Raw genomic sequence first — 20,509 nt, 5'->3', positions numbered from 1 at the left:
GGACATGCTAAATTGCCCCTAAGTGTGAATGAATGTGATTTTATGTGTCTGCCTGTCTGCCCTGAGATGGACTAGCGACCTGTACAGGGTGTATCCCACTTTCCACCCAGTGACTGCTGGGATAGGCTCCAGCACCCCCCGAGCGACCCAGAAGGATAAGCGGTTTAGAAAATAATACACAGTTATTCTTGGAGAGTATTTGATTAATTGAAAGATAAACTATTTAAGTTATTTTATTAGGTTGCAAGTAGAGGTGGCATGATGTCACAGATATAGTATAGATTTTCTGCTGATATTGACCCAGTACAGTTACACATTAGGAATTATATGTGATCTCTAGTTGCAGGACACTGCAGTTTTGTCACAGAATTAGTGAGATATTTTGGTCCCACTAATCATGATCCAGAGCTGGAAATGTATAGAGGATGTGTAAGGGCTTCATTTCCTCTCTATGCTATAGAGGGTTTTAGAGAAGAACTAGCCCCTGTTCCCTAAGAATTGCAAGAATGTGCTCAGGGAAGACTCTTTCACTCCCTACCTATTACGTGTGTGTGTGTGTGTGTGTGTATGTGTTTATAAGGCGTATACGTGCTGTATCTACTTGAGAATGAAAATATGGATGTGAATATAAACCTTGCGTGTCTGCACACAGCATGAGTTTGTATATTTGTATTGTGTATTTGTTTGTACAGAAGCAGACAGACCATACAGTGCACATGGATGGTGTGGGGGTGAGAGTGGGGTATGTCTTGGCTGTAGCCTGATGCACTGACCACACACAGGGCTCTAAGCTGAGCCTTACAGAGGCATACACACTTTGTCCTGGCATGCATACACATCCAGGCTGGTTTGGAACATTTTCCTGAAAGCTGAAAAGCATGTTCATCTCTACACCTCAAGATTCTCTTTTGTGACTAACTTGAAAGTGTAATCATTGCCCTTAGATGCATTTTTTGTTGTCATTTCAAATCTTGTAATTCCAACACCAAAGGATTCGTTGAGAGATGGCATAGACCATGTTCCCTAAAAAGATGTTTCAAAAAGAGATTGTGAGTGTGACGAACCATTTGAAGGTTTAAAGAAACTTAATGTAATGTAAACATTACAGGGCTCTTCCTAGAACTTTCACATCATGCAAAAGTCTTTTAAACTTTAAAATGGACAAGAATTCAAAGGTCCTTTAAAGCCAAAAGTGGTTCTTCTGTGGCTTTGTGCAAAAAACAATTTTGGCACTTTTATTTTTTAAAAGGGCAAAGTTACCATTTTGCAGAGGAGGTTTTGTTACAGCAGCGGCCATTTGCTTGTCATTAAAGCTGTCAGTATTTGAAAGTGCTGAAATCTGCAGGCTCGTTTTGCTACTCAGCGTTTAGGTTAATAACCTCAGACATTAGCTTTCCCTATAAACTTGCCTAAATGTGGCAAGACTCCTTTTTCATGCCATCTTTGGCTACTGTGAGTTATGACCTCACCCTTGCAACTGCAACAGGCCTGAGTCAGGTCAAAAAATGATTTAGCTCAGAGGCTCGTAATATCAGCAGGCGCAGATGTTCATTAATGAGCTCTGAGCGACCTCCATCTCTCAGCACCACCTCATGTGATCCCTTAAATGTACTCCCCCTGACCCTACATGTCCTGCATTGTTGTGTTCTGTCAGTTCTACCTGCATTAGAGTAAGTTATTGCTTCTCCATGTGTCTCTGTGGATGAGCGTTTCACAGCAATTTCTCCACAGCCAGGCATTTATAATGATTTTACACCTCAAGGATTAAATAATGCCAACATGCTGAAAATATTCTCCTTTGACAAATGTGCTATTGCACCACCCATTCATATCTGAAACAATTGCTCTTTTTGGTCCTTCATTTATTTCTTCAGTCCTTTCTTTCATTAAGAGTCAAATTGTTCGCAGAACTACAGTGAAGTGGAACATCTAGCATCTTTCACTGACCTTTGGCATGAGCAAAATGTTTGTGTCAGTCTAAACAGATACCCATTAAGGTGCTGTGTTTAGACCTTCTTTAGCCCTGCTGTCACGTACTTTGCGTGATTTTTCACACCCTGTCGTTGTTGGACTGTTAGCCCACAGCCACTGAGCTGTTGAAGTGCCATAGGTCAGCCCCACCGTTTAGAGTGATCAAAGGCAAAGGCATAAATACTACACACTTCTGTTAGTTTGGGTTCTTGCTGCCGATCTGTCTCTCTCAGTCATGAAACCTTATGATGTGGCCAGCAATATGAAAGTATTTATACATACACACATGTGCATAATATATATATATATATATATATATATATATGGAGAAAAGATTTATGTCATCATACTTGAACAAGTGTCTATTTTTTATTACCATTTTATTTGTCCTATTAATTCTGTGAGGAAGACAGTACTAAGGCTTTTATGTCTCATTTGTTGCTCTTATACAGACACCATATGTTTCTTGTGTATGGAGGAATTCCAGATATTTAGCTTGTGATCTGTTCAACATATTGTCCCTTTATGTCCAGTGGAGCAGAACAGTAGTTGAATAATGAGGGAGGGGTTTATTTGAACTGGGAATACTGCATTCCCAACATTCCCCCTCCCAAATTCCTCTGCTGATTGTGAGGTTACTGCATCACAATACGGAGTGTGTACACACAGGTGAATGCCATTTCCTCTCATGGTTTCACAACACTGTGTCTACAAACTGAAGGCTGTATTAAAACATGTCACTTTTCAGCTCCAACATGCTTGTGGTTTGTAATCCACCTGCTGGTTGATTTGCATGTCTGTGTATACCTGGGATTGAAATTACTTGAAAATGTTTATTTGTGACAGGTGCAGAGATCAGCCATTGGCAAACGACAAAAACCTTCAAACTGTCCAAAGATCAGAGGAGTAGAGAAGGTTGGCCTCATGCTTAGTGTGTTAACTCGGAGTTCAATATGTGTTTGAGTTGATTTGGGGCTAAAATTGAACCTAAATAAACCTGTGCTATACTTCCATAGAACACTACATACTTTAATCACTTGCAGAGAAATTAGGAATTTGATTTGGTGATGTGTTATGCAACCCCCAGCATGGAAGAACATGCCAGGACATATGCAAAAAAGAAAAAATTTAGACATACATTCAGACATATTCTTTCGTTCTTTAGACTGGCTTCATTCTTTAGACAGACTGTTTAGGAACTGTGGAGATGCAGGTGAGCAGGATGCAATGGCCTTAAACAAACTCTGTGATGGTAGAGAAATGATTGTCAGGATGGTTGAGGTCTGTGTGTATCCCCCCAGCTCTTTCGCTTATTCTGAATAAATACAAGGCCTTGATTGAGGGATCCTTGCCAACAATGACTGACTGATCAGATTGAACCAGCCTTGAAATAAGTGGAAAAGCTGGTCAGGATAAATGTAGACATGTGTTCTGAGCTTAAAGTTTCTTTATCATTGGTGTAAGGGGAGCTAGCCTTTGGTCTTTGAGACTTAATTTGATAATTTTATGGAATGAGATACTTTAAAACATGCACTCTCGTGGCTATCCAGTCCAGACTTTACAAAAGTGGAATTAGAGAATTTGTTCTGCATGAATATGAGTACACATACCAGCCTCAAGAATCACTGACTGAAATTCTCTGGGTAAATATTATTCAGATTCAAGATTCAAGGGTTTTACAGCCATGTGCACAGCAGAACAGGCAATTACACTGTACAATGAAATTCTTACTTCGCTGTTCCTCCATTCACCAAATATAATCTTAATATAATCTTAGAAGAAAAAAGAAAAAAATAGACAATATAAGAATAACACTAAAAACAATAGTAAAAAAGTTAAAAAGTACAGTTTTATGTGCAAAGTTGAAAGAAAAATTAAAGTTACATGTGCATAGGTGCAAGTATGTAGAGCAGCTGTTCATAAAGTGCATGTTGCAAGTAAAAGATGTAAACAGTAGTGTTCTGACAACAACGTCCAGCGTATGTAAGGTGCAGTTATTGAGTGCAAGGTTGGCCAAACTTAAACGGTTCAGAGTGGGAGGGGGGAAGAGGTAGTGAGTGAGGTATAAGGGATGTGACAATACAATATATCATATTGTAATGAATTGTAATGCAAATCATATTGTATCATACTGTGCCACTATACTGTGTGGCTAGAACATCAGATTGGGACAATATAAAGTGCAGATTTTGTTTTAAATATTGTACTGTGATAATGTTGAGAGCTCTAATAAACAGAAAATGGAAATATTAACACATTAAGATGATGGATACTTTTAGCCACTCCTTACTTTTGCTTACTTTTTGCAAAGAAAAAATATTGTATTTAGACACCATAATTTTGTACATCTCCCATAGTAAATATAGTTGTAAGCAACTTTTGCTGTGTTTATAAAGAACAGAAAAAGACTCATAAACATGCATGATTCCACACTTCAAAGTTGTGGTCCAAATCAATGAACTAGTTGTCCAATAGATGTGCAACCTAGTCCATGATATTAGCATAAAACCACAATTCTGTGCGGCAGAAGTCAGGAATCAGTGTTTAATCAGAAACACCAGTCCATGCACTTTGTCCTTATGTGAACAAACTTTGGAGCTGAATGAATATCCTTCATCATACCTGCTGTCCTACACCAGCCAGCTCTAACTGTGTGACAATCCATTTAAAAACATCTGGTGATAATAAAAACAACACTGTGTACAAATAATAAGACACTGTCTCAACATTTGTTCATAAACTCCTCAAAAGTAAATTTAATCCATGCAGTGACTGAAAAGACATTTAATATGTAACAAACATACCCAAAGTACCCAAAGGCACCTGCGAGGATCAAGGCACTCCCTGGCATTGTAACGCTAAGATTACCTTGACTTGTTTGAAGTGATGCTTCCATCAACATATCGCGATATTTCATGCTGGTTTTGGAAAGTTCACCACTGGTTAGCATCATTACTCCTTTAGAGCACCCAAACATTGCCTCATTTGGTTAAGCTGAGTGCTCCCACAGCCTTGCCCTGTTGTGAATAAAGGCATTGAGTGCAAGTCAGCATGACTCGAGCACAACTCAGAAGATCAAACTCAGACTTCTCAGTAATTTACTGGTTGTGAGGCTTAGGCTGAAGCATAAACAAAAGTTGAAGCAGTTGCTTCCAAAACATTTATATTTACTGTTACAGAACATCCCGACTTCCGAAAATGAAAAAAATACTTTGGAAATAAAACAATAATGCAGATGAATTTGTAGTTGCCTACTGTAGAGAGACACTAGATAAATGTTTTTCTTCTTTGAACTGGCTTTACAGATATGAAAGCCATGAAACATCAGCAAAAGCAGGTGATGTTATTAAATATGATATAAAAATATGAAAATCCTGGATAATTTTTCATGCCCAACTAAGGCTCCATTGAGGTCTTGGCTGGAAAGGGGGCTAACTTCAAGGGGTATAAAACCACAGAAATGCAGGTCTGTATGCTTGTTCATGTCTAAAGCCCAGAAGTGAAAGCAGCGTGTGTGTTTATGTGCTCATGTAAGCATAATCGCAGCTTGCACATAAACCTAAGGGGGATTTGGAGAGCTAGACACACTTGAATTCAATATTGCAGGGCCGTGAGTTACATTAAAATATACTGAATGGCTCCTCAAACAGCCATGTATACTGCACATTTTTATGCATAACAAATTTAATAACACCTTTCATTGTCAACATTTTTACATTTATGTTTATGTTACATATTTATGTCTAGGTTTGGAATGTAACAGAATGCAAGTGTACAGACATTTTTGCAAGTTCGTACTAAATCATAAGTAGACTGATAAATCAATGTGATGCGCCATTTAGTTATTTCTAAGGGATGATTCATCTTATAATTGCCTTATAAAATACTAAATGTGTCATCGGTGTTGTACTGAGCTGGTGATTTTTGTCGTGCTATGATGTTACATAACTGAAAAGCACTTAGTTACCCACTTTGTAGCGACATTAGCAAGATTTTGTTGTTGAAATATGGCTAATTATTCATGGAATTTTGTTTAGTATAGTGGGTTTAGCAAAAGTTAAAATATTTTGTTTATACTACTTCCCAGGTTATATTTCATTATTTGACAAAGTGATTTTGAAGTACTATATATTAGACATGTTTTAAACTTGTTTTAAATTATGGTTTATTATGATAATTTCTTGTTATTGTCTGTATCGATTATGAAATAGGCACAGACTTTGCAGCATTCTTTGTAGCATGCCTTTGGTACAAAGCTCCCGAAAGTATAATATTCAGAAATCAAAAGCAGCATGTGGGGCAGGAGCGGAAGTTAAGTGTTTTGGCAGCACATTAGCAGATGTAGACAGGAAGTGGCAGTGAATGGCTAATTGTTTTTCTCTGGGTTGTTCAATGGGTGTGACTGTGAGACATAATTGGCTAGCTGTTTAGCCAAGAACGGCTAGCTCATACTTTGCTGAGTCTGATTTGGCCTCATTTCATTGTGTCCTGGACCTGAGGTCATTGTGTGATATACTTCAGCATAGAACAGGAATTAGCAGTTCCAACCCTGGAGGCCGATAGCACAGCACAGTGTCCTGATTTGCCTGAACTTACACATGAATGCTGATGAGTCGAATGTTATAGATGAGGATAATGATAATCTTTAATGCCAGACTTCTGACTTCTGTCACTGAATATTGTTATTTTCATCTGCTAATGTGCTGGCAACTTCTGCTCCTTCTCCTCAGACTGCCTTCTATTCTTAAGATTTCATCACTGAAAGTGACCAAGTACAGGTTTCTTTTACAGGAAAGGGCCATTTCACTGGCATGCAACCACAAACCGTTGTTTTAGTGATGACTAGCTAGCATTTGGATAGATAAACAAAAAGCTTGTCTGCCGCAATGATAAAAAACAGTGCACAAAATATGCACACAGCCAGTCCGGTTAGCCAATCAGAGTGTTTCTGACAAAGTCTGATAGCTGGTGTACAGTGTATGGATCATTCTACTGTACTGGTTCAAAGTCAGAGTTCAAAACATATTTCTGAATTTTCACTGATTTAGTCTTTATACTACATTCCTACATTTGCTTTGAGTGGCGCTATATCTTAATTATGATTATTCTATTCAAACAAATGATTGAATATCCCATTGTGTCACTAGCAAAACATTTTGTAAATTTTGAGTAATTTTATGATTGTTTTGTTAGTGACAAATTTTTAAGTGACAATTTTAGCCAAATGTGAGCAAAAATCAAAAACACTAGCCAGTACATGAGTAGTTAACACAACTTTGTACAGTTGCACACATATGAAATTATATTTTTCAAACAAAAAGTTTACTTAATTGCAGAGTATGTGTTTTAGTAGTGACCATTCTTAGTGTTACAAACTGATCTTCAGACTGGGACACATTTATTTCAAAACTGTGGGATCTAACTGCTCATTGTGTAACCATGTGGGACAGGAATCTTACTTCTTGTTCTAAAATGCTGGGGTGTGGCTAAAATAAGGCTCCAACTATGGAGTAAAACTGTGTTTCAGTAAAGACAGGAAAATATAACACACACACACAAAAAAATAGGTAATAGTTCAAATAGGTTTGCACTGATTACTTAATTGTGATGTGTGAATTTGATCTAATTAGGTAGAATGGTCCATATATCAGGGCCCATGTACCTTGCGTCTGAGGCTGAGACAAAAGTAATGCTAATCTACAATTCTGTGGTTTAAAATGCCCATCCCTACCTAAAGATTGACAATCACTTGTATGTTTGACATGATTACCTTTTAACTTTGTGCATACATTATATATCCAAAAGTATTTTCTCATCCGCCTTCACACGCATATGAAATTGAATGACATCCCATTCTTAATCCATAGGGTTTAATATGATGTTGGCCCACCCTTTGCAGCTATAACAGCTTCAACTCTTCTGGGAAGGCTTTCCACAGGGTTTAGGAGTGTGTTTATGGGAATTTTTGACCATTCTTCCACAAGCGCCTTTGTGAGGTCAGACACTGATGTTGGACATGAAAGCCTGGCTCTCGCTCATCCATGTTTTTATGGACCTTGCTTTGTGCACTGACCCCACTCTATCATTTTACATGGCCTAACACTTCATGGCTGAGTTGCTGTTGTTCCCAATTGCGTCCACTTTGTTATAATACCACTGACAGTTGACTGTGGAATATTTAGTAGTGAGGAAAGTGTGCAGGCCAGTCTAGTTGTTCTACACCCAACTTGCTCATCCATGTCTTTATGGACTTTGTGCACTTTGCAACAGGAAGGGGCCACCCACAAACTGTTCCCACAAAGTTGGGAGCATGAAATCATCCAAAATCTCTTGGTCTGCTGAAGCATTAAGAGTTCCTTTCACTGGAACTATGGGACTGAGCTCAACTCCTGAAAAACAACCCCACATCATAATCCCCCCTCCACCAAACTTTACATTCGGCACAATGCAGTCAGACAAGTACCGTTCTCCTGGCAACCACCAAACCCAGACTCATCTATCGTATTGCCAGACAGAGAAGTGTGATTTGTCACTGCAGAGAACATGTCTCCACTGCTCTAGAGTCCAGTGGCGGCGCTTTACATCACTGCATTCGAATCTTTGCATTGCGCTTGGTGATGTAAGGCTTGGATGCAGCTGCTCAGCCATGGAAACCTATTCCATGAAGCTCTCTACGCTGTTCTTGAGTTAATCTGAAGGCCACGTGAAGTTTGAAGGTCTGTAGCGATTGACTCTGCAGAAAGTTGGCAATCTCTGCACACTATACACCTCAGCATCCATTGACCCTGCTCTGTCATTTTACGTGGCCTACCACTTCGTGGCTGAGTTGCTGTCGTTCCCAATCGCTTCCACTTTGTTATAATACCACTGACATTTAACTTAACCTATTCTTTCACAAATGTTTGTAGAAGCAGTCTGAAGGCCTAGGTGCTTGGTTTTATACACCTTTGGCCATGGAAGTGATGGAACACCGGAATTCAATGATTTGGATGGGTGAGTGAATACTTTTGGAAATATAGTGCATCTCCCAAGCCTGACCTAAATCAGTCATCATGATAGTTACCCACAGCTGGAGTGCTCTTCGTGTTCCCAGATTATCCTTATCTAATCATATGATTTATTCTCAGTGTTTACAAATCTTAAATTCACATGGCAAAAGAAATGAAGGGCAATTAGATATTGGCTTGATGATCACGCAGTGAAAGATGATGAAGCCAGAGGGAGGTGGCCTGATTGCAGGAGCAGCTGTGCTGAAATAGGATTGCATGAGAAGCTGGTGCTAATGAAATCCTGCAGATTTCTGCTCTGGGTAAAATCTACACCCAGTCTCTTCAGGAGCCTTCAGCTATTGTGAGAAAATGACTGTAATCAAAATAGAGCAATAACTCTATAGAAACCTAACAAAAACACATTGAAACATTAAATATTTTACATCATGGTTTTTTATGTCCATTTTATTAGGCACCTAATACTAGGGATACTGTTTTAATGTCACTGCTCTGCTGGTCTACCACCCAATAATGTGTGGTCAGCAATAGTCCTGTGATTCTCGCTTTCTGTTGATGAGCAGGGTAGAGGGAGCTTATGAATTTTGCAACAACAGATGAGCCACAGTCACTAATTGTATATCTACAGCATGTGTTGATATGATTTACATCAAACAATTTCAATACTTTTTTCAGTGCACATAGGACGTTTGATATACACTTTAGTTGCATTTATTTGTGCACACTAAAATAATTCCCATAAATCCCTGATTCTGTTAATCGTGCTCTCAGCACAGGAGCTCAGCTAGGCTTTCACTTTCATCTAAACTGATTCCTCTACAAGCCACTGAAAAGCACAGTAAGACTTACAGTCCCCCCTGCTGTACCCCACTGTGTACCCTACTTGAGTACCCCTTGCACCAGTCCATGGGAATGGAATACATGCTGTTGCTGCTGTGTGATGAGCTAATGTTCTATATTGCCTCATTTGGCAAATAACATTCTCAGTGTGTGACAGTGACCCACTTGGACTCACTCACACACTCTTCATCTCTCTCTCTCACTCTCTCTCTCAGGCTATCCCTCACTACACAAATCCTCCTGGCCAAAAAAGTCACCAGTCCTCATTAAGAGCTAGATGATCTCATTTGGATGGTGCTGTTCACTGTAATGCTGTGAAGGTCATTTATGAATTCTATAGTTCAAACAGGGACCCGTGGCATCTGTGAACCAAGTCAATGCCTTTTAGTAGTACAATTCTTAATAATTTATTATACAGTGGCCCATTATACTTGCACTTGACTCTTTAAAAAGTTATAATATCAGGCTGTGTTTTTCTGTATTTTTAATCCAGATGAGAGCTACAGCAGATAACAAGCTGGCAATGTCTTACATTGTCACAGGTAGTCTGCTTATTTTGCCTCACTTTTATACATCCTTGAAGATTAGAAAGTACTCAGTCTAGCTCAGTCTACAGTAAAGGAACATGAGCAATATGGACTACTGCAAAGATGTGATGCAAAATATGGATCAAGCATCAATCAAATGCATCAATCAAATATATATATATATATATATATATATATATATATATATATATATTTGATTGATGCATGTGATTGATGCTTGATCCATATTTTGCATCACATCTTTGCAGTAGTTCAAATTTAACACATGAAAGCCACACAACACACTGTTAAATAGCCAAGTCTGGATGTGCTATAAATAAATAAATTATTGAGGTGGCTGGGACAAAAATCATTCACCCTAACCCTTAAACAAAAATATGAAACATTCAATTTATGTAGTGCCTTTCACAAACCAAATGGTACTTTGGGAAGCACAACAAAACAACACAAAACAACAGCAACAAAAAACAACACTAAAGCTTGGTGAAGGAAGAATAGTGGGCAGTAAAGAGGAAGGGTTTAAATTGAGCTTTAAAGGAAGAGAGGATAACACAGTCAGGAAGAGATTGTAACAGAATTCCAAAGTTCAGGAGCTGCAGTCCCAAAAGACCTTCTGCCATCAGGGATCACCTTCCCTCCACCCCTCTAAATCTACATCTATGTGTTATAATAATAACTGATAATGTTCCAGGGGATCAACATATTGTTCTAAAATGTCCACTGCAGTCCTCACAACCTGACTCACGATGCCTTGGTATGGCATATGGACCCTGTATGGTGCCCTGAGGACTGGGCAGAGTATTAACAGATTCATGTCAGGATTCATTGATGTTGAGAAAAAAGCTTTATTTATCACCAAGGTAACTAGCAGACATCACATTGTATTAGTAAGTGTGCCTGTGACATAAAAACAGTGGTGGACAAAGTACATAAATCATGTACTTGAGTTAAAGTAGAGATAACCAAGGTAAAATATTACTCCAGTAAAAGTAGAGGTTCCTCCCTCTAGACCTCCACATGAGTAAAAGTACAAAAGTCTTTGAGTTCAAATGTACTTAAGTATCGAAAGTAAAAGTACTAAAAGATTAATTATGACTCTAATGTCCCATTACCATTTTTGTAACAAGACTCTTCCTTCATGAATTCATTTTAGGTGAAAATACTTTAGTGTCACTCTTCGTAAACCAGTCTTTTAATAGAATGTCATTAATTAGTAATTGCTCATATGTTCAAAAACATAAACTAGCAAAAACCAATTTACTATAAAATGAAAGTGTTTAAATAAATTCTGAAAACAGACACGGTCACAACTGCATATGTGTACATATTTCTATATTGTGGTTTATTTACACAAAGTTAGGTTAGAGTCAGGAGTTAGTTACATCATTTATGTAGGCATAGGCACCCCCAAACATTTACACTGCTGCAGCGACATCGCGCAGGGTCAGTATGTCCAACAGGTCAAAAAACAAGTTCAAAACAAAGTGCTGTGCCCTGATTGGTGTTCTTGCTTTGTGCTTCTTTCGATTTGACTTTCCGTTTTTATACATACATAAACTGAAAGAAACAAAAGATTTCGCAAAATGTGGGGGAGTAAAAAGTACGATATTTGACTTTGAAATGTAGTGGACTGCAAGTGAAAAGTTGGCCAAAATGGAAAAACTTCAGTAAAGTACAGATACATGAAAAAAGTACTTAATTGCAGTAAAGAATTATATTTACTTAGTTACTGTCCACCACTGCATAAAAACAGTTTATCAACCCCTGTTATAGATACCGTGTTTGATCATTAAGCCAAGCTAATGATCCAGCAGGTGAGAAGTCAGAATATCCATATGTTAAGCAAGCATTTATATGACCTGATGTTTTCAATATGTTTCTGTCATGCTTTAGGCTTTTTAATACTTTCCAAATGTCACATTTGAATAGAGAGAGCATTTAGATAATTTGATCTGGTTCATTTTTGTAATGAGAGATGTGTAAAAGCAATACTCAAGCTGATGTCTTTGATAAACTTCATTAAAAACTAACTCACTCAATCATAATCATTTCGGATATAGTCATGGTATATCTTCATATGCCAAAAACAGTGATCTGAGAGTTCAAGAAACTATGCTTGGCTGAGCAGGAGCAGGCATGTGTAGACACCTTTCTGCTGGATGCCTGCAGCCATCTGGAACATGGTGCTGAGTAAAAACATAATGTTAATAAAAACACTGTGTTCTCTGTGTTAATCCAGCGCTTGAGTGTCACAGTACAGTTTCATTAGAGATGGGTTTTTAATGTGGAATTTATAGTGGAAAATGTCTCTATGTCTTCAGAGGTCTGTCAGAAGCTTCAGGTGTTAGAACTGTCAGCTGACAGCTGTTTTAATTTTTACTAGATTTGGCAATTGGCACTTGGCCTATTTGTTCTATTTGTTTTGGCCAATCAGTGCTGTAATTTTATGATTTGAATAATCATGTAAGTGCATTTGCACTGTATTTGAATGCTTCATGCTGCACCTTTGTCCAAATATCATGGCATAATTATGTTTGACTTATTATGCTATAGCCAGTCGCCTCTTACTTTCAGTGTAGTTGGCCAGTTTTGTCCATTAAAAAGCAAATTATGTTATTTATGTTTTTACTTTGTCCAACAGAAAGTACTGGAAAGGTGCTAATGAGTTTCATTAATGTATTCATTCACACAGTGTGAGCTTAAAAAATAGGATATTAAAATTTGTTCAGACAAAGACATAGCAATTTGACTGTAAAGAAAAACGTATTAATTTAAATCAGTCAAGACTACGTTGTTTGATGTGATCACAATTAACTTTGTCAGCATTTTTACTGGCTATTTCATGAAACTTGTTGAGACTGTTGCAAATGCTGCAGTTGAATTGCAGGAGGCTTAACAAGTGAAATTCAGATTTCATAGATTTCAAGCAACAAAACTTAGAATGGCCTTATCCACAGGCACATTTCACAACAGTTAAGGAAATCACACATCCAGCAATGATGCACCTCCAATGAGCATCTTTAAACATTTCACAATCTCTAGAACCTTTTTAAGCACTGGCATTCAAATATGCTGTTGGGTTTTGTAGTGTGACTTTTACTGTGAAACACTTCTCTTAAAGTTTCCTGTCATCTAGAAACAGGATCCATTTAAACATTAGTGGTTGATTTAACATAGTTGAGGCTCCTGTTCTGGTCACACACTTCCTGTGGCAACAAGCCTTCGGTTTCTTTCTTTCCACACAGTGGCTTCTGTTTTCTGTGGGCCAAACATAAAGACGTTCTCATTTTAGCAGTAAATCTGTAGTGTGGCTACAGATACATTGTATAGAATATCATGTAAAAGTCTATGTCTCTGAATAGTGGCTAAATTCACTATTTCTCTTGTGAATTTGGAAAGCTTAGATGTGAATTAGAAGCCAGCTGTTGTTATAATTGTGTCATCTTTTCTTTCTATTAAAACCTCAGCTTTATTTATTTAAACTCTTTTACTATTAGTTGATTGTCAGTGGTGTGCAATAGACGTGCATTGCTTTTCAGTCAATTCTTTAAAGGTGGCAAATGTTTTTTTTTCCCCTTTAGGCTAAGACTAGCTTTACTAAGATGCATAGTAGGTGAAAAATTGATACAACATGCAATTACAATACGTTGAGCGGTCCCAAATATCAGCATTTTCTTACTTTATTATAAATATGCTTTAACATGTATTTAGTCCTAAACACTGTCAACAAAATGCTGCAATTTTTCCTTTCTGATTAGACCAAAGCCTTTATTGGTGGTGGTAACAGAGTGGATAACCATCACCTCACATACCACAGACTGGTATTTGTTTACCTGGACAAGAGAAAACATCACTTCTATACTTATAACCTTACGATTTCTAGCCTCATGGTCAACAACTGCTGTGTTGCTCAGTGTGTCTGGTATGTACAGTCAAATGCAAAGGTATGTTACACTTCTAAATAAACAGTAATTGTGCAATAAAATGTGCAAAATGTGTTAAACAAAATGTAATTTAACCAGGGCATGCAAACTTTTGTATGTGACTGTACACATAGGAGAATGCGGAGGGAATGTTACTATGTCTAGTTCATAATTCTGTTTTGGTTCAATAAAAATGAAATGAATATATTAAACAATATATATAAAAGTGAAATGAATATATTGAAACATAAATTCTATTAATAATAAATCACAGTATATTGCAATATGTGGTGTCATAATGCACCTAAGAATATCACATATCTCAAACAAATTAAAGTAAAATCATATTCGTTATAATATCTTATTTTAAGAGCTTGTAGCTATTACCACCACAAATCCCCTAACACTATCAATTATAGCACCAATTTTACATTAAAAAGTTATGGGATTTTTTTTTTTTGGAAGAACTTGATTGCTCGTTGGGATATGGAGGGCTTGTCCATGCACATAATTGCTAATAAAGCCTTGTTAGGCAAAGTGGCAGGGGTAATACTACTATTTCTAATATCATTCTGAAACATCCCACCACTAAAAGAGTGATATTTTCCATAGTGAGCCTAATTTGAGGAGTGTCTCAGACATTCACCACAGTTTCACTCTTGCTGCAACATTCAACACTGTAGTTTCTGCCATGAGAATTAGAATTGCGTATTCTCTCTTGTTGTGCTCCTGTGTGTGGTTTGCTTCTCCAGTTATGGTGGTCTTTCTGCTGGACCTCATCCATGAGCTCCAACTGCTGAAACATTATTATTCAAAACAACATGAGACCGCAGGAACCAGCACAAATGAGCACTTAGCTTTTACAGGAATTCTGACCTAATGGCACTACAGGATGTTGTTTGTAGGAACAGAGCTGTGGTCACCTCCAGTGACCATACACGATATGTAGTTTTTTTTGTGAAGAGATTAGTAGTTCAAATCCTCTGGGTAAGGAACAGATGAATGAAAAATCTGTTTCATGTAATGTAATGCCCCCCTCATGTAGACTTAGCTGTACTTTAAACTATTACACCACGTATTGACCCACATAACTGAAGTATTTGAACAGTATAAAGATGTTGAATACACTTGCATGCAAATGACATGTTTAGTAAAAAAATAAAAATAATAAAATGTGGCCTGTGCAAAAGACATGGCACATTTTATGTTTGCATTTCTTCCAATATGTTAAACTCAGTAAATAAATAAAAATTGTGCAGTACATTTTTGAACTGTTTTATCTGTGCAGTATTTGGCCAGGATTTGCTAGCAAGTCATAGTGAAAAACAGTACAGGAACATAAAAGCATTTACTTTAAACTAAAGCTCTCTTTGTGAACACAGTTCCTGAGATATAGCATTTGTAAATTCCGCTTTGCAGTATCCTCACTGTCAATAGCACATATATTATTCCATAAAATTTGCCATTGGGATTCCAACATCCTAGGAAACTCTGAGGAGTGTCCAGAGCTACATCTGGTTATGAGTCGACCCCTGATTTTGTTGGTCTCTAGATGCTGTAGATATTTAGCTGAGGCAGATCATGCTGCAGATGGTATGAGTTTGGTCAACTGGGATTCAGAGCAGTGACCACTAACTAGATTGAAGATTGCACTGGAGTCTGTGGTTTTACTGCAGATGGCCGTGGAGCTGATGTATTAAGTAATTCTGGTCTGCAGGACTAGCTAGTTTGAAATTTTTTTGACCCAGATGTGGACCACCGTGAAAGTTTGTTGTGTTTCATGCTTTCTTTCGTTCTAATTAACATTAGTATCTTGTAAATACCGTAAATTGGCTTGAACATTTACTTAATTTACTTGAGTTAATGTTAATGTATTTAAATTAATATTAGACTTTCCTTATGGTGGTAATTTTTAATATGTTAGTGGTATCTTGTCTAGGTCTTTTTTTTACCCTATAAAGCCTGAATCAAGACAAAACACAAGGCGGGGCCAAATGTAATCGTGTATCCAGAACATCTGGTGGCAGGCATAAAATTTTTTGTCTACATTCAGAGGAGAACATAGATTTATTAGGGTGGGAACAAATTCAGTGTGAAATTTCTAAAACAATCCAACCAATCTGTGAAGGGGGAGCTCAAAGTAGAGGCGATGGTGTGCTCATCAACATTGGTGGACTAACATATAGCATTTTGCTCGCTAGCTTGTTTTGCTTGTGTTATCGATTGTACATTAAAAAAGCATGGAATAAAAGAATTTGAGGGTTGGTTTTAGAGGGGTTTACTCATGTTAGTTGCTGATTTTGCCACGATCCAGCACCAAAAGTTTGATGAGTTGTCCTCAGACATATATTCTCGACACAACATCAGATCTGGCCTATGTAGAGGTCTTCAAATTTGGAACTGCATCCAAATTGAAGACCTGTTTCAGTCTAACAGATATCTTGAGATGTTCAAATGTTGTCTTATCCACAAATTAAAATGCAACCACATTCAGGACTCTGATCATAAAACAAGCTCTTCTACTTTAAGAAAGTACAATAATGAAGCTATCCAGTCATAAGAACGAATGGCATAGCAGTTTGAACAGTACATGGACAGAGTGCACATTTTACTGCACACATAGCCACAGTAAATCTCACATGCTAAGATGATGACTCTATTTCTTCCTCATCCAAAGGACAATAGTGTTAAGTCAGAGCTTTTATTAGGAGGATGACAGTTGTCCTCGTTCTCCCACTCTATGCCGCTTACTCATTCAGGTAATAGGCAACATCTGGATCAGCAAAGATTCTTTGTTCCATTGTGCAAATGTGCTAATGAGGAATGATTGCTCCCAAATGGATCTCGTTCATGCTGGGCATTTCCAGCAACGGTTCAGTAAGGCAACATCTATAAAGCCTTTATTAGCACTTTTAGAAACATTGAAAGGTTTGTCGTTTACCTTGTAAAGCACGAATTAACATTCATGAAGAAATGTTTATATTGTTTCGTCATTGCGACCATGACCCCAAAATCAGTGGTCACTAGTCCATGTTTATGAAGACTTTTCTTGATATACAGTAGATATGTACTATTACTGTGTGAACAAATCTTAATATCTCCAAGAAAAATCCATTTTCAAAAGAAAAAAAAGAGCTTATTAACTTTCAGTGTAAGGTAATGTAATAAAATGTTATTCCAAGTCATTTAGAACCATACAAGCATAATTTCTAAGTTTGATTTGAACAATATAAAGCTGATTTGCTGTAGATACATGTGTGAAAAAAATTGTCCTGAGAATTGGTAGAAAGCTGTAAAAAATAAGAATCTTTTGATGATCACCAAACTGTAGATGATTCCATAATAAATGCGAAAGCTGCCCAGCATTAAGAGTAACCTTGTAATAAAATTAATATCCAGAATGCCTCTTATTAAAAAAAATGGTTATCAAATGTCACTGATGACTGTTTTATGTCATGGATTTACTATAAATACATTATTACAGTTTGTTGTTTAATAACATTTGCAATTGCCATGTTATAACCTCAAAATACTTCAGATTGTGACTAAACCATCACTTGCATAGTGTATAACATTCCAATCTACAAAGTATAAGTTACTGTTGAATAACAGTTTTTAATATGATTACAACTTTTGAACAGAAGTCCATGTTAGTAAACACCTAGTTTTGCTGCAGTTACAATATTTGCTTCCATAAATTACAGTGCATTAGAGGCAATAAGCAGTAATATTAATTATAGATCTACATTGCAAAGGTGTTGTCAAGGCATTGTGATGAACTGTTTATGAAACTGGAGGATTACTACTTTCAAAACACTCGTTAGTAACAGAATCATGGAAAGTCATGCTGTTCGTTACGTAAGCTTGCTCCAAACACATCTTCTTAATCATCTTTGTAAGATGAAGTTTTATAGCTAAGTTCTTTTGCAGCTGTGTGGGTCAGTGTTGCACTGGTGAACTTGGCAAGTGAGAAAGGCTGCTGTCCAAACAGTCATGTAGAACCCCTCCAGGCCAAACACAAAGTTACTGCTAACTCCTTCACATCTGCACAAAGCAGGGTCCTTCATTTCACTGGTAAGCATGGGAATTCAGGCCTGATCAAGGGGACATCAACTGTGCAGCTGCTCACTGACTGACCAAGCAGATGAGATAATGTTGCATACTGACTTTCAGACTTTACAAGAGAGTTGCAGTACAGTGGGTTCAGTAGGTTGGTGACTTGGTTGAAACTGCACACTGTCAGCTTTTGCATAAGGTCTTGCTGTCTGCTTTATGATCTTACTGGGCCTCACTGAACTGCTTTATGCCTCCATAGGAGTTTTGTGATCTGTGAGTCATTGATCGCTGCAGGAATTGAAATAATTCTGGCCACCAAATATATGATTGAGTGCAGCATGTCAAGCAAATATGTGTAATAATGTTGGGCTACAGTGTATCCTGGCAACACCAAAAGCATCTGTGAACAAACAAAATCTGACTGCTGATTTAAGTCAGAAAGGGGATTTGCTCTCCAAATGTCTTGATCCAGAATACAAATGTTACCATAGAGAATTCAGAAAAAGCTTTTACTTTGTGTAGGCTTATTTGATCTGGTAGTACACCAACAGTCTTGCTTAAATAGTGGAGTGGAAAAGTTTTCATGGAATTTCATGGAGTACAATTCTATGATTAATGAACAATTATGATTGATTCAATTTAATCGGTTTCTATGAATACCACTGGATATCACTGAATATCTCCAGTCACAGATGCACCGATATGATTTTAGGTGATTTTAGGCATTTGTAAACTCTTTGAAAAACCATTTATTTTCTGATTATTAGCATTAGTTTTTAATGTAATGTAATTCTTGCACTAAGGCAGGGGTGCACAACTCCAGTCCTGGTGGGCCAGTGTCCTTGCGTGGTTCTAAAGGGGTGGCCAAGGTGGCCAAGGCTTTCCCTGAAGTCTGATTGGCCAACCTGTATGCCACCCCTAAATTTCTGCCGGGTCAATGGCTTACACCTTGCTGTGGACACGAGTCTGCAATGCCTCCCTTTTGCACATTCTCATTGTGAGGATGTGTCTATTGGCAATCCGCAAAACATCTCTCCAACACTCCGCCTCTTACTTGCACTTTCTCTCGGTGAGTAGTATAGGCAAAGAGCAGAACTGCTGCCCCCACCGCCACTTGCAATGACAAACATGCCCCCTTACTTACTTAGTTACTTGTAATGACTTTTCTTAATTTTCAAAATGATCAGGCTTAAAGGACCACACTGTAAATGTAGCTCTCACTTAACTACTTCTTCAGTCTCATCAGTGTTTCTTGAACATTTCCAATGAAAATTTACAGTATAAGATCCAAAGAACTTCTTATATCAAAAACCCGCCCTCCAAGGTGGAGGCTGAGGTGCGTATGGCACGATTCACAGCAGCACTCTCAGCAGCATTGTGCATATTAGCCTAAGCTAATCTCTTCCAGATGATTCTGTCGCACGCCGGTCCACCTCATACAGAGCAAGCAATTGTTTCTACAGTTCTTTTCAGTCCTAATTAGGACCATATGTGTGGGGTTGGGATGCTGGGAGAGATGGGGAAATTTGGGCTGAACCATTGTCTCAAGGTTTCATTAGATTCTGCCTGAATGTGCTGATCTGAGACCAAGGTTGTCAAGCTGCGAGCAGGGGAAACTGCTCCGAGAGCAGAGCTGGTTTTGGGCGCGCTGGGCATATGGTAATGCTTTAGGAAATTGATGAATGGATGATGTTGGGAAGGTCTTTTCCAAAACAGAAGTTGATTGATGTGGGCAGGATTGAATATGTAGAGACCTGCAGAGTTACCTTGGATGTGTACAGGGGAAAGACATGAAATTGTGTGTGGCCCAAGGACAGCTGGAGAGTTGGCTCTTTTTTCAGGATGCAAGTATGACACAAAAGCTGTGGGGTAATTACAAAGAGTTATGACTAGGCCTTAACCCCTGCAACTACTGTACAAATAGCTGCTTATGATTCTTTATCACTAAACCATTATTCTTTATCACTAAAGATATTTTCGTGAAAGAATAACACAGCACACCTGCCATTTGTTATTCTGTTGATTCAACTGTCTGTCCTCCACATCACCCCAACTCTTAAATATGTTTAAAGATGTTGGGTCATGGAAAATCCAATTTCTTTGCTTTTTGAAATAAATCAATAGGTACAAAGAAAATGTATATTGTTACATCAAAGCATACCAG

General features: G+C 37.8%; 1 protein-coding gene across 3 annotated transcripts in view; it reads left to right on the top strand.

Annotated features, from left to right (window-relative positions):
* Window positions 1-20,509, top strand: part of col15a1a (collagen, type XV, alpha 1a) — a 93,681-nt gene that overhangs the window by 20,110 nt on the left and 53,062 nt on the right. The window lies entirely within an intron of this gene.

Source organism: Pygocentrus nattereri, chromosome 3 (assembly GCF_015220715.1).
Source record: "Pygocentrus nattereri isolate fPygNat1 chromosome 3, fPygNat1.pri, whole genome shotgun sequence".
NCBI lineage: Eukaryota > Metazoa > Chordata > Actinopteri > Characiformes > Serrasalmidae > Pygocentrus > Pygocentrus nattereri.
The sequence above is the reverse complement of the archived record's forward strand: the minus strand, read 5'-3'. Positions and strand labels throughout refer to the sequence as shown.